Here is a 14,532-nt window from a genome sequence, read left to right on the forward strand (position 1 = left end):
TCATGAGTCAAAAACATGCTCTATCTTTAAATGTGTCTCATTATAATTGCTCTGAAAACTGTACTAAAGACATATGTTTCACATTGTTTATGGAGAAAATGAATTATTAAAAAAAAAAGAGAGAGATCTTTCCATTCTTGACAGATAGAATTGAAAATGTCTACCTTTACCTCCTCCCCCAAAGAGGGGGGAAAAAAGAGAGAAATTTGTTTTTGTCTTAGAAAATGTATAATGATTAAAATACCTTGTTAATAAGCACATTTTCTTGACTTCTAAAATGAGTTCTACAGGCCAGTATTAGATCAGAGTTATGCTTATTGCCTGTATGTAGGGGGAAAAAAATGGTTTTAAGTACATTTGCATCCCTTTATTTGTCTAAAATCCTAAGTATCCTGTTGTCATGGAAATACATTCCCTGACCATCAAATATTAGGTGTGTTTGTATTCTATGCAAAGAGATTTCCAGTATTTTTCACACTTGCCAATCTCACACAGAAGAAAGCTGATTATTCAGGATTCAGATATAACACAAGCATCTGGCATGATTAATCCACTAGCTTGAACTGAAATAGAGTTGAAAGGAGGCACTGATAGCTATGGAATGACAAGAAGAAAGAGAAGGATAAAAAAAAAAAGAATAAAATCAAAGAGTGAGGGGGACTTAGGTAAGAACTGTCACACAATAAGACTGCATTTTTTTTTTTTTTTTTAATTTTGGCCAAGCTGTGCTGCTGGTGGGATCTTAATTCCCTGACTAGGGATTGAACCCCGGCCACTGCAGTGAAAGTACCGAATCCTAACCACTAGACCACCAGGGGACTCCCTGCATATTTCTTCTCTGTACTTTTCTAATGCTGATAAGGAAAGGTTACCAGTCAGGGTTCTTAGTTGAAAACGAAGGAAATCCACCTGGCTAACTTGAGCAAAAAGGAGTTTACTGAAAGAATGTCAAGCAGCTCACAGAATCCAGGGAAAGGTTAGAGCTTTGGAAAAATGAACACAAATCAAGGGAAGCTGGGAGGCTGGAACTGGAGCCAATGTCATGTCACAAGAGAAGCCTGCTTAGGGAGACCCTGCAACTTGTCAAGGACACTCAAAGCCACCACTGCTGGCAGTGGCTTGGACCCAAAACTGTCTTTGCTTCTTTGTGACACTCACTCCAGACACAAAGTCTTGCATGGGATGATCACATAGGCTGAGCTCAGGTGGTCCTAGTGCCCAGGAGTCAAAAGGATACGGCCTTTTCAATTTCCACAATTGGCGTTTTCCACCTCCTACCAGCCTCATCAAACAGGAGGAGGCTTGGATATCGGGTAGCGCCCCCAAAACATAAAGGTTCCCCACAGAAGTATTCTTTTGTGTTCATGGTTTATATACTCTACCTTCAGAAAACACTTAAAGAGGCTAACGATAAAACGCACAGATTCAATGGATGTGTGGGGAAAAGAAAAAAAGGACAGGAATTTAGAAGCCATGGAAAAAGACCAGAAAGGCCACAGGAGATTGGGGCAAAGAGGTGCTAGAAGTAGAAAGAAAAAAATGGTTTCTATTATTTCTGTTACTCTTTTCCCTTACATTCTTCCTATGTTTTTCTCTCTTCCTCCTCCTATGCAATTTCTTTCATTCTCAGTAGTGTGAAAAGGTATAAAAAGCCTCTCCCAATCCATAGGATTTCTAGAACTTGTTCTTCAGTTATCCTGGATTTGTTTGAGATTTAGACATAAAGGATTACTAGTATACGATGTTGAAATCTTATCATGTTACTGGCCACGGTTTTAAAAGAAAAATTCTCCGAATCTCTCCAAAAAATGATGAGTGACTGAGTTCGAGTGCTATGATGAGATAAGCCTAAGCCTGAGTCATGGAAAAAAACCATATTCTAGTCCAAGGTTTTGCCTTAGAGGTGAGATGACCACAGGAAACCACCTAACATCCATCTCAGTGCTCAGAGCAGCTGCAGTGACAGAGACTATACACACGAAAGCTGAAGTGCTTCTGAACAACCCTATGGATTTGTTTATCCATTCATCCATCTATTTATTCACTGAGAACTTACTGTGTGATAATCATAGTGAATAAGACACAAAGGTTACTACCCTGAAGCTTATATACTAAAAGTGTATTTATGGTTTGGACAGAAACTCAAATGCCTTCAGTGGCCAGGAAAGTAACAGAAATTGTGAAACAGCCATTTTTCTAACAGTGTTGTGGGATGGAGACTGGCTGTGTGCAAGTCCTACCCAAAGGCATTCAGTCTGAAATACAGAGAAATCTATTGCATTTCTATACATCAACAATGAAAGATCAGAAAGAGATATTAAAGAAACAATCACATTTACCACCACATTGAAAAGAACATAATATCTAGGAATAAACCTACCTAAGGAGGCAAAAGACCTGTACTTCGAAAACTATAAAACGGTGACGGAAGAAATCGAAGATGACACAAACAGATGGAAAGATATACCATATTCTTGGATTGGAAGAATCAATATTGTCAAAATTACTATACTACCCAGGGCAATCTACAGATACAATGCAATCTCTATCAAATTATCAATGGCATTTTTCACAGAATGAGAACAAAAAAATTTTAAATTTCTCTGTAAACATAAAAGACCCCAAATAGCCAAAGCAATCCTGAGAAAGAAAAAGGGAGCTAAAGGAATCAGGCTCCCTGACTTCAGACTATACTACAAAGCTACAGCCATGAAAACAGTATGGTACTTGCACAAAAACAGAAATATAGATCAATGGAACAGGATAGAAAGCCCAGAAAAATAAACCCACACACCTGTGGTCACTGAATCTATGACAAAGGAGGCAAGAATATACAACGAAGAAAAGACAGTCTCTTCAACAAGTGGTGCTTGGAAAACTGGACAGCTACATGCAAAAGAATGAAATTAGAACATTCTCTAATACCATACACAAAAATAAACTCAAAATGGATTAAAGACCTACATGTAAGACCGGATACTATAAAATTCTTAGAGGGAAACATAGGCGGAACACTCTTTGCCATAAATCACAGCAGTATCTTTTTGGATCCACCTCCTACAGCAATGAAAATAAAAACAAAAATAAACAAATGGATCCTAATTAAACTTAAAAACTTTTGCACAGCAAACGGAACCATAAACAAAACCAAAAGACAACCCACAGAATGGGAGAAAATATTTGCAAATGATGTGACCGACAAGGGATTAATCTCCAAAATTTACAAACAACTCATGCGGCTGAATATCAAAACAAAAAACAGGGCTTCCCTGGTGGCGCAATGGTTGAGAGTCCGCCTGCCAATGCAGGGGATACGGGTTCATGCCCCGGTCCGGGAAGATCCCACATGCCGCGGAGTGGCTGGGCCCGTGAGCCATGGCCGCTAAGCCTGTGCATCCGGAGCCTGTGCTCTGCAATGGGAGAGGCCACAACAGTGAGATGCCCGCGTACAGCAAAAAAACCCAAAAACAAACAACAACAACAAAACCCAATCAAAAAATGAGCAGAAGACCTAAATAGACATTTCTGCAAAGAAGACATACAGATGGCCAAGAGGCACATGAAAAGATGCTCAACATCACTAATTATTAGAGAAATGCAAATCAAAACTACAATGAGGTATCACCTCACACCAGTTAGAACGGCCATCATGAAAAAGTCTACAAACAATAAATGCTGGTGAGGGTGTGGAGAGAAGGGAACCCTCCTATACTGTTGGTAGGAATGTAAATTGGTGTAGCCACTATGGAGAACAGTATGGAGGTTCCTTAAGAAACTAAAACTAGAACTAGTATGTGATCTAGCAATCCCACTCCTGGGCATATATCCAGAGAAAAACATGGTTCGAAAGGATACATGCACGCAATGTTCACTGCAGTGCTGTTTACAATAGCCAAGACATAGAAGAAACCTAAATGTCCATTGACAGATGAATGGATAAAGATGTGGTACACATATATAATGGAAAAGTACTCAGTCATAAAAAAGAATGAAATAATGCCATTGGCAGCAACATAGATGGACCTGGAGATTATCATACTAAGTGAAATAAGTAAGACAGAGGAAAGACAAATATCATACGATATCGCCTATATGCAGAGTCGGAAAAAATGATACAAATGAACTTATTTACAAAACAGAAACAGACACTCAGACTTAGAGACCAAATTTACGAACTTATGGTTAGCAGCAGGAAGGGTGGTAGGAAGGGATAGACTGGGAGTTTGGGACTGACATGTACACACTAGTATATAAGATAGATAAACAACAAGGACCTGCTGTATAGCACAGGGAACTCTGCTCAATATTCTGTAATAACCTAAATGAGAAAAGAATTCGAAAAAGAATAGATACATGTATATGTGTAACTGAATCACTTTGGTGTACACCTGAAACAAACAACATTGTTAATCAACTATACTCCAATATAAAATAAAAATTTTAAAAATTCTTCTAAGGGCATCCCAGGAATGTTTACCATAATGATTAAAAGGTTGGTATGGGTCACCTAATCTAAGAAACCCAGAACTAAGAAAAGGGAATATTTGTAAACTTATTTTTACTTTATTTTAAGGAGTGCTATTGTCAATATAAATGTGCACAAGACACCTAAGTCCTCGAATTAGGCCTTCAAAAAACACTGTTTCAGGACTCTGGTCAGTACATAATGTCATAATGATAAATTCTTTGGCCCCAAATACTTTTCATATGTTTTATCATTTGCCGTTGAGAAGACTTCAGAATCATGATAAAATATTCAGGATCAAATAATATACCCATGTAACAATACAGCTTGTATAAATATTGACTTGTATACAAATTACACTGTGGAGAATCAGGCGCAAATTTTCTGTGTACCTTTTCTATCTTGATTTGACTTCTAGGTTGTTTTGAAATTGTTTTCAAAATGCATACAAGGATAACAGAAAAATGTTGCCTCATCCTGTGAGCACAGTTACTACAGAACCTACCAAAGATGTTTATTAAAGGTGATTCCAAAGAAAAAAGGCATTCAGTCTGTTTATTTAAAAAAGAAGGCGGGACTTCCCTGGCAGTCCAGTGGTTAAGACTTCGCCTTCCAATGCAGGGGGTTGCGGGTGCGATCTCTGGTCAGGGAGCTAAGGTCCCGCATGCCTCATGGCCAACAAAACCAAAACGTTAAAAAAAAAAAAAAAAGGCATGAATATAAATAAATAAGCAAAATACAGGACACTGAATGCAATAAAGTATGTACATATTAATACAGAATTGAAAGTGATTTGTTCTGCCAAGCGTGGGGTGGTAAGGGTATTACAGAAAGTTTCCAAGAGAACATGATGCCTGAAGAGGGTTTTGAAAGACCAATAGGAGATTCCCAGGCAGATTAGTTGGGAGAAGGGCATCTCAGGCAAAGTTAATATCATGTGGAAAAGTATGCAGGACTGAAACATTCAGTGCATAATGGGATCCACAAGATGTTTGAAGTGATGGAAATCCAGAGGGAATCAAGAAAGAAATGAAGACTAGAGCCAGGCGCTAGGGACAATGAATGGAGGGCCTCTTGTGACCATCTATAGGCAAGTGGGAAACAACACAGGGGATTCAAACAGTGAACAGGGAGGATCTGGAAGGAGTCAGGTGGACAGATTTGAGAAGTCTAAAACTGCAAGCAAAGAGAGTTAGGAGAAGGGATGGCAGCATCACAGATGAGAGATGAGGAGGCCCTAACTGAAGGGACCGTGAAGATGGAGAGATGCTAGATTGAAGGACTACCCAGGAAGTAGGGCAGAGAAATGTTAGTGGTTTAAGAAATCTGTGCATTAACCTAGTGTGCTGCCACTGAAAGAGATCTCTGAGGATCAGGGAGGTAGGAAGAGAACAAGGAGGCCACAGTGTCATGAAGGTGGACAGAGGAGACAATTTTAAACGGAAATGGATGTCAACAGATTAAAATGTTACAAAAAGTTATGTAAGTCAGGGATAGAAACATTTTTGTAAAGGTTTGATGTCTCTAAGGCTTTTAGACATTTTGGTAAATGCAGTATAAGCAGTTTTAATAAATGTTAAGGGTTACACCAAAACAGAGAAATAAATACATCTCAGAAAAGTAAGGCCATTGTGAAGAGCCTAGCCCCACAGCCCTGTACGGTAGATGCAGGAAGGGAGAGGTGAAAAGGCCTATCTGATGGCTCTTGTTTCGCCACCCAAACACTCCTCCTCCTCCTAATGACATCACCTTGATTTTTCTTTGGAGAACTAATCCTCCATCTCCCAGAACCTACCTGGCTGAGGGTGGGCATTCCCTAAGCTGTATGAACACATGACCCTAGCCTGGTCAATCAGAGGGTTCCAGTCCCTTGGCTACAGCAACTGATTCAGACATTACCCATAACACAAACTAGAACATGGAGACACAGTGCATTGCTGTTTTTGTGTGTGTGGTCTTGTTTTTACATTTTTGGTTTGGTTTGGTGTCAGTTGGGTGTGCTTGTTTATTTGCTTGTTTTAGAGCTTTGGGGCTCCTTTCTTCCGGAACTACTAAGCCTGTGGGATATATGCCTGGAGATGCTGGAGATCATCAAATGCAGAAAGCCTGCCTAGGGACAAGGCCAACACAAAGGAAAGGAGAACTGAGAGATGCAGAGAGGGACAGGGGAGGAGAGAGAGAGAGAAAGAGACTAGATTCTAAAGTCATCATTTGATCACCTGAAGCCAACTATACTCACACACTTTTCAGTAAAATGAGCCAATAGAGCCTGTTTATTTTTATTTAATCCACTTAAGGTGGTTTTCTGTCTCCACTAACCTAAAGAGCCCCATGTGAAACAGCAGGTGGAGAGGTGTTGGAAGCAAGCCAGTTCCAGCACAGCCTTGCCTGGGGCCAGCTCTGATCACAGATCTCCAAGTAAGCTTCATCCGCCCCTCCGTCAGCTCGTACTTTGGAGGCCTTATCATCCAACTCCTGCAGGTTCATTGAGGAGCAGTTCGTCCTGAGTCTGGACCATACTATTACTGATGGAACAAGGTTTCTGGAACCCAGCACTGAAGAAAGAGATATAGTACATTTCCTAGAATTCTTAGAGCCAGGACTCCTGACTGCTGCTATTCAGCAGGAGCTCACGGACCAGACCACCCTTCTCTGCCAAAGAAGCCAATGCTGGAAAAGCAATTACCCATAAGAAAGGGAATTCCAAACCCCTGCCACTCTGCATTTAAAATGGGTGATCAGGGCTCCTTTATCACAGTCGTACAAGGCATGCAGCACTCAACTCCAAGGGCAGCAAACACTGTTCAACCTGCATAGCCATATGCAAAGATCCTGGCAGATACTCACTAATGAGCTAATTGACATTGGCATCCTGGACTCTTAATTACAGAAAGGCTTTGCACCTTTGTCAGCTACAGAGCAGGCTGAGAATGAAAGAAGCCATTTGCAATAGCTTGGACAGCAAAAGCCCTTAGCATTTCAGTTGTTCAGAAATGAGCTGAGCTGCCTGTGTGAAACCACCTTGTCCTGGTCCTCTGAACTGAGTGTGGGGCAGGGTTCACTGTCAAGGTTAACTCAACAGTCCATCCCGCTCTGAGCCCCTGTACCATTCTCCTTCCCAAGGGGACTAAGTTAAGCAAACACCAAATAAAACAGCTGTTCCTCAAGAAGGCACCTAGATTTTTGGCAATAGTGTTATTGAGCCAATTTATATTAAAAACCAGGTAGACCTAATTTAAATGTGCAGCAGAGTCAGAGTTTAGAGGCTTTTTTAAACCCTCAGATTCCATGGTGCCCCTTTCTCTTCCAGACATGCGACACAGTAAAAACAGGTTCACACAGCTTGCTCATATGCAACTTCAGATAAGAAATGCCCAAAATCTTTCCAAGGCCTGATATTGAGTCTACCCTTCAAGATATGAACAGTGTGTCAACGAGGCCTAGACACAGGTCTTTGCTATAATCAAGCTCATGTGAGAAGTACAGAAATTGTTTCTATCTCCCCAAAGCAGAGTAGGGTCTCAAGGACCAAGTAATTCACCTAAACCTCAATTAGAGCAACACTGAGATAACAGTATTACGTTGTGTTTTTTTTTTAACTCCTTAAAACTAAATATCCATCTTTCTTAAGTCTTCTGTAAAGCTTCAAAACATTAAAAAATAATCTTCTCCCTTACTGTAATTACCATAGGCGATCTATTTGCACTCACAGGTACAATTTGATTGGAGTTGTTTGTTTCTTTTAAACCAGTGAGAATTCCTACTTGTAGCTAATGATCTCCTCACATTACCTGAATTTTTTTCTAAGTAACAGAAGCTTTCACCTTGGATGATCTATACTGTGCACTTCCAAGGAGGCACTGTTCTAAAATGAGAACTGCATTTGCAGTTGGCACCGGCCCTTGTCTTCTTTCTGTCTCACTTACCATGACAGGCTCTCCCAGCCCAACATCAAATATTCTGCTAGTTTACATCTATGCAAATCAAACAGAAAAACCTTTGGTTCCCTTTAGCTTTTCAGAGATATGGATTATGGCTAGAAGGTCATAGCAAGAACAGTTACCATTTATTAAGTAATGAACATGTGTTTTACAGATACTATCTCTAATCCTAGAATAACCCAGCAAGAGAGGTAACGTGAGCTTAATACCAAGAATTATTTGGTGTTACAGCTGGAAGAATCAATATTGTCAAAATGACTATATTACCCAAAGTAATCTACAGATTCAATGTAGTCCCTATTGAATTATCAATAGCATTTTTCACAGAATTAGAACAAAAAAATCTTACATTTTGTACAGAAACACAAAAGAACCCGAATAGCCAAAGCAATCTTGAGAAAGAAAAAGGGAGCTGGAAGAATCAGGCTTCCTGACTTCAGACTATACTACAAAGCTACAGTCATGAAAACAGTATGGTACTGGCACAAAAACAAAAATATAGATCAATGGAACAGGATAGAAAATCCAGAGATAAACCCACTCATCTATGGTCACCTAATCTATGACAAAGGAGGTAAGAATATACAATGGAGAAAAGACAGTCTCTTCAGTAAGTGGTGCTCAGAAAACTGGACAGCTACATGTAAAGGAATGAAACTAGAACATTCCCTAACACCATATACAAAAATAAACTCAAAATGGATCAAGGGCCTAAAAGTAAGGCTGGACACTATAAAACTCTTAGAGAAAAATACAAGCAGAACACTCTTTGACATAAATTGCAGCAAATCTTCCTTGATCCACTCCCTAGAGTAATGAAAATAAAAATAAACAAATGGGACCTAATTAAACTTAAGTGTCTGCACAGCAAAGGAAACCATAAACAAAACCAAAAGACAAGCCACAGAATGGGAGAAAATATTTGTAAATGAAGTCACTGACAAGGGATTAATCTCCAAAATATACAAACAGCACATGCAGCTCAATATCAACAAAACAAATAACCCAATCAAAAAATGGGCAGAAGATCTAAATAGACATTTCTCCAAAGAAGACACAGAGATGGCCAAAAAGCACATGAAAAGATGCTCAACATCACTAATTATCAGAGAAATGCACATCAAAACTACAATGGTGGTGGGGCTTCCCTGGTGGTGGGGCTTCCCTGGCGGTCCAGTGGTTAAGCCTTCGCCTTCCAATGCAGGGGGTGCGGGTTCGATCCCTGGTTGGGGAGTTAAGATCCCACATGCCTCGTGGCCAAAAGACAAAGAAAAAAATATAAAACAGAAGCAATATTGTAACAAATTCAGTAAAGACTCTAAAAATGGTCCACATCAAAAGAAAATCTTTAAAAAAACTACAATGGTAGTTGTATAATCTCACACCAGTCAGAATGGCCATCATGAAAAAGTCTACAATCAATAAATGCTGCAGAGGGTGTGAAGAAAAGGGAACCCTCCTACACTATTAGTGGGAATGTAAATTGGTACAACCACTATGGAGAACAGTATAGAGTTGCCTTAAAAAACTAAAAATAGAACCACCACATGATCCAACAATCCTACTCCTGGACATATATCCAGAGAAAACCATAATTCAAAAAGATACATGCACTCCAATGTTCACTGTGGCACTATTTACAATAGCCAAGACATGGAAGCAACTAAATGTCCATCAGCAGAGGAGTGGATAAAGAAGATGTGGTACAGAGACTTCCCTCGTTGTCCAGTGGGTAAGATTCTGCACCCCTAATGCAGGGGACTTGGGTTCAATCCCTGGTCGGGGAACTAGATCCCACCTGCATGCCGCAACAAAGAGCTCACATGCCGCAACTAAGAGTCTGCATGCCACAACTAAGAAGCCTGCATCCCTCAACTAAAGATCCCACATGCTGCAACAAAGATTCCACCTGCCGCAACTAAGACCCAGTGCAGCCTAAATAAATAAATATTGAAAAAAAAGAAGAAGAAGATGTGGTACATATATACAATGGAATATTATTACTCAGCCATAAAAAGGAATGAAGTAATGCCATTTTCCATAACATGGATGGACCTAGAGATTATCATACTAAGTGAAGTAATTCAGACAAAGACAAATATCATACAATATCACTCATATGAGGAATCTAATTTTTTTTCCTAATATATGATAATTTTATTTTTCATTTTATTTATTTATTTATTAATGTTTTGGCTGTGTTGGGTCTTCATTGCTGCAGGCAGTTTTTTCTCTCTAATTGTGGCTAGTGGAGGCTACTCTTTTTTTCTTCTTTTTTAAAATAAATTTATTTATTTATTTTTGGCTGCGTTGGGTCTTCATTGCTGCGCGTGGGCTTCCTCTAGTTGCAGCGAGTGGGGGCTACTCTTCGTTGTGGTGTGAGGGCTTCTCATTGTGGTGGCTTCTCTTGTTGCGGAGCACAGGCTCTAGGCATGCGGGCTTTGGTAGTTGCAGCACAAGGGCTCAGCAGTTGTGGTTCGCGGGCTCTAGGGTGCACAGGCTTCAGCAGCTGTGGCACGTGGGCTCAGTAGTTGTGGCTCGCAGGCTTAGTTGCTCCACGGCATGTGGGATCTTCCTGGACCAGGGCTCAAACCCGTGTCCCCTGCATTGGCAGGCAGATTCTTAACTGCTGCGCCCAAGGGAAGTCCCCTAATTTTTTAAATGTTACAAATGAACTTATTTACAAAACAGAGACAGACTTACTGATATCAAAAAAAACTCATGGTTACCAAAGGGGAAATGTGGTGGGGGAAGGAATAAATCAAGAGCTTGGGATTAACATACACACACTACTATACATAAGATAGATAACAAACAAGGACCTACTGTATAGCACAGAGAACTCTACTCAATATTCTGTGATAACCTATATGAGAAAAGAACCTGAAAAAGAATGAATATATGTATATGTATAACTGAATCACTTTGCTGCACACCTGAGCCTAACACAACATTGTAAATCAACTACACTCCATAAAATTTAAAAGTAAATAAATAAAATACTATTAATCATTTTTACTGTGATCAAATTTATCTATATTTAAATAAATATAATAAAAATGGTGATTTTCGCTTATTCCACTTGCTTTTATTTTTTTATAAATTTATTTTATTTATTTTCTTTTTGGCTGCATTGGGTCTTCATTGCTGTGTGCGGGCTTTCTCTAGTTGCAGTGAGCAGGGGCTACTCTTCATTGCAGTGCACAGGCTTCTCATTGCAGTGGCTTCTCTTGTTGTGGAGCACAGGCTCTACTTGCGCGGGCTTCAATAGTTGTGGCTCGCAGGCTCTAGAGCGCAGGCTCAGTAGTTGTGGCGCACAGGCTTAGCTGCTCCACGACATCTGGGATCTTTCCGGACCAGGGCTCGAACCTGTGTCCCCTGCATTGGCAGGTGGATTCTTAACCACTGCGCCACCAGGGAAGCCCATTGCACTGACTTTTTAAAAAAATAAAGATACAGTTTTTATTACTGTTTTTAACATTTTATCTTGAGAAGTTTTCTGGAAATAATTATAACAGCTATGCAATTTTCATCAAATAAATGAATCATTTACTGAAAAACAATAAAATTAAAGTTAAAACTTCAGCTGATTTTACAATCACACAAAAAACAAGGTCACAGTGAAATAATGAACCTTCTATTTCTAGAGAAAAATAAATTATAATATTATCAAACATATGCTTTTGAAAACCACAGAGAAATTTTAATCTCAAAAGAGAGATTCACGGAACTGTAAAGAGTTGAACAGTTGGTGGTCGGGGGTTCATAAGCACTCTGAAGTCTTTTCTGTGTTTGTGCATAAGTGCAGTTGGTGGGAGGAGAGGAAAGGGAGTTTATGATATCAGATTCTCAAAGCAGTATGTGACCCAAACAAGGGTTAAGATTAATTGTAGTAAAGTATGAGAAAAACATTTAAACCCTGTCCATTACTGGAAGCTCTGACCATCTTTGACTGCAGTCCAAAACAAGAACTAGCAAAAATATAGGTAGAAAATCTCTGAATGCCAACAATCAGCACAAAGGATCTTTCTGGAGCAATAAAAGAGCTGACTCTGTCTGTGGCCCTTAGTAACATCCAGAGAGCCAATAATCCATCAGGTCATTGTCCCTCTCTATCCACCAACAAAGGAGCAAGCTCAAAATGTATAAGGGATTTGCTTTGTTTTTCTGAATACAGAGCCCTAGCCGTTCACAGCAGCTGGAGTCAGTCCAAGCAGCATGCTGGAAGAGGATGGGCTGTGTATTTCATTTTTATAGACCAAATGGCTTCTCAATAATTTATCATCTGTGTGATGGAGAAAAGTACCAATAAAATGTGACTGTAAATCTCCACCTTCTTCAAGGATCAAGGAAGGAGCTACAGAAAGCTAAAATGGAAATGACAACACATTTTGTGAGCTAAAAATGTATGTTTTCCAAAATCAGATGCTGCCCCCATTTTTTGAAATCAACGTCCTTGAAAACGCCTAATTTGAAAAGTAGGGGAAATAGGGTTGGGAGTGAGTAGAAGAACTGAGCATATCTGGGCAGCCTATTGAGTGGAATCTTCCTGAGGTAGACTCTTTGATAAGAGTTCCCTATGAAATATTTTATCTGCTATACTCTGTTAACACACAGAACTACATCACTGTAATATCATCACAGAAGGGTTTTCATAGATAAAGGAAAATAAATCATGCACACGAGGAGGAGGATGGAGCTCATATTACTAAGGATTACAAGAAATAAAACTCAAATAAAATAATTAAAGAGTTTTTTTAAAGAAATAAAATTTATCACTGAATGGATTTCACCACAATCTATTTCTGGGATTGCTCCCATTTACACATTTATGGCATTTTGCCCCTAAGAAGACATTTTCATTTTAAGATTTTTTTTTTCCCTTTTTCAGCAAAACCATGTGGTACTAGGTTCTCTCAGATGCATCCCCAGCAGTTTTAAAAGGTTAGCATAGCTTTGGCCTCTGAGCAGGCTCTATACTGCTCCCTGCAAATACAGGAGCTCATAAGAATACCAGACTGCACTGGACAACCAGGCTGGAGACTGACTCCTTTTTCTATCTTGTCAATGTCCCAACCAAGGCCAATGAACACAGGAGGCTATTACATATTCATAGAACAGCCACAACAGCTACCATTTACATAGAGTTTACTGTGGTGCCAGGCACTATTTTAAGCATATTACTTCTCAAAAACCCTATATAGTAGTTACTATTATTACCCCATTTTACAGATGAAGAAATTGAGACACAGTAAGTTTTAGTAACTTGACTAAGGCCATACAGTTAGTAAGTAATGTAACTATGATCTAATTCTAATAACAATGCAATGGGGTACAGAGAATTTTCCCTACTTTTTGGACAAGGAATATAAGCGCCAAAGAGCTCAAGTGATTAACCCAAATTTACACAATTACTAAGCAGCAAAGTCAGAATCAAACACAGGCCAGTGAGTGCTATTTCCCCTTTTTGCAGGCCAAAAACACAGCTTCAGTAGCATTTAAATCCTTTACAAAACTTCTTGCTTTGGTTCTTTTTGATGGAGAGGAAACCAAAGACCATTCATTCAGACAGAACAAAAGGAATCTAGAAATAAAGTTCCCAGGAAGTAAAAATGTTCACTAGATATCTTGCTCTCCCCATATGTGAAAGATTAATACAGAAGACTAATGTGCCTGATTGCTTCAGATTTCACTGGCAAGAGTAAACAAGTTTGAAGACTTGCACACACTAATATCAAGAGCACAGAAAAGCAGCTGAAAGTACATATCAGTGTCCTGGCAAGAACAAAGGAATTTCAGCTTACTTCACTTAAAGGTGAGATATATTGGCTCTTTATTTCTAATAACTGAACTATTTACTTAGGCAGACACTGGAGTAGAACTTGCTTTCCAAATAACAACGTCATCTGTAAAAAATGCACTCATCCCTGCATCATAAGGACATTTGCACTGACTTCAAGTGTTTATAATCTTAGAAAGAAAACAAAAAGGGTTTTGGCAGAATCGTTTTTAGGCCTAAAGTCAGTTAAACCAGGGCCGAGACAAAGCATTTACCCTTGGCAATGTTTTGTAAAGCAGCCAAATTTTGCTGTCAGTACCTCTCCGGCTTACCTACCTTCCCTGCCT

This window comes from Stenella coeruleoalba (assembly GCF_951394435.1).
Source record: "Stenella coeruleoalba genome assembly, chromosome: 16".
Classification (NCBI taxonomy): domain Eukaryota; kingdom Metazoa; phylum Chordata; class Mammalia; order Artiodactyla; family Delphinidae; genus Stenella; species Stenella coeruleoalba.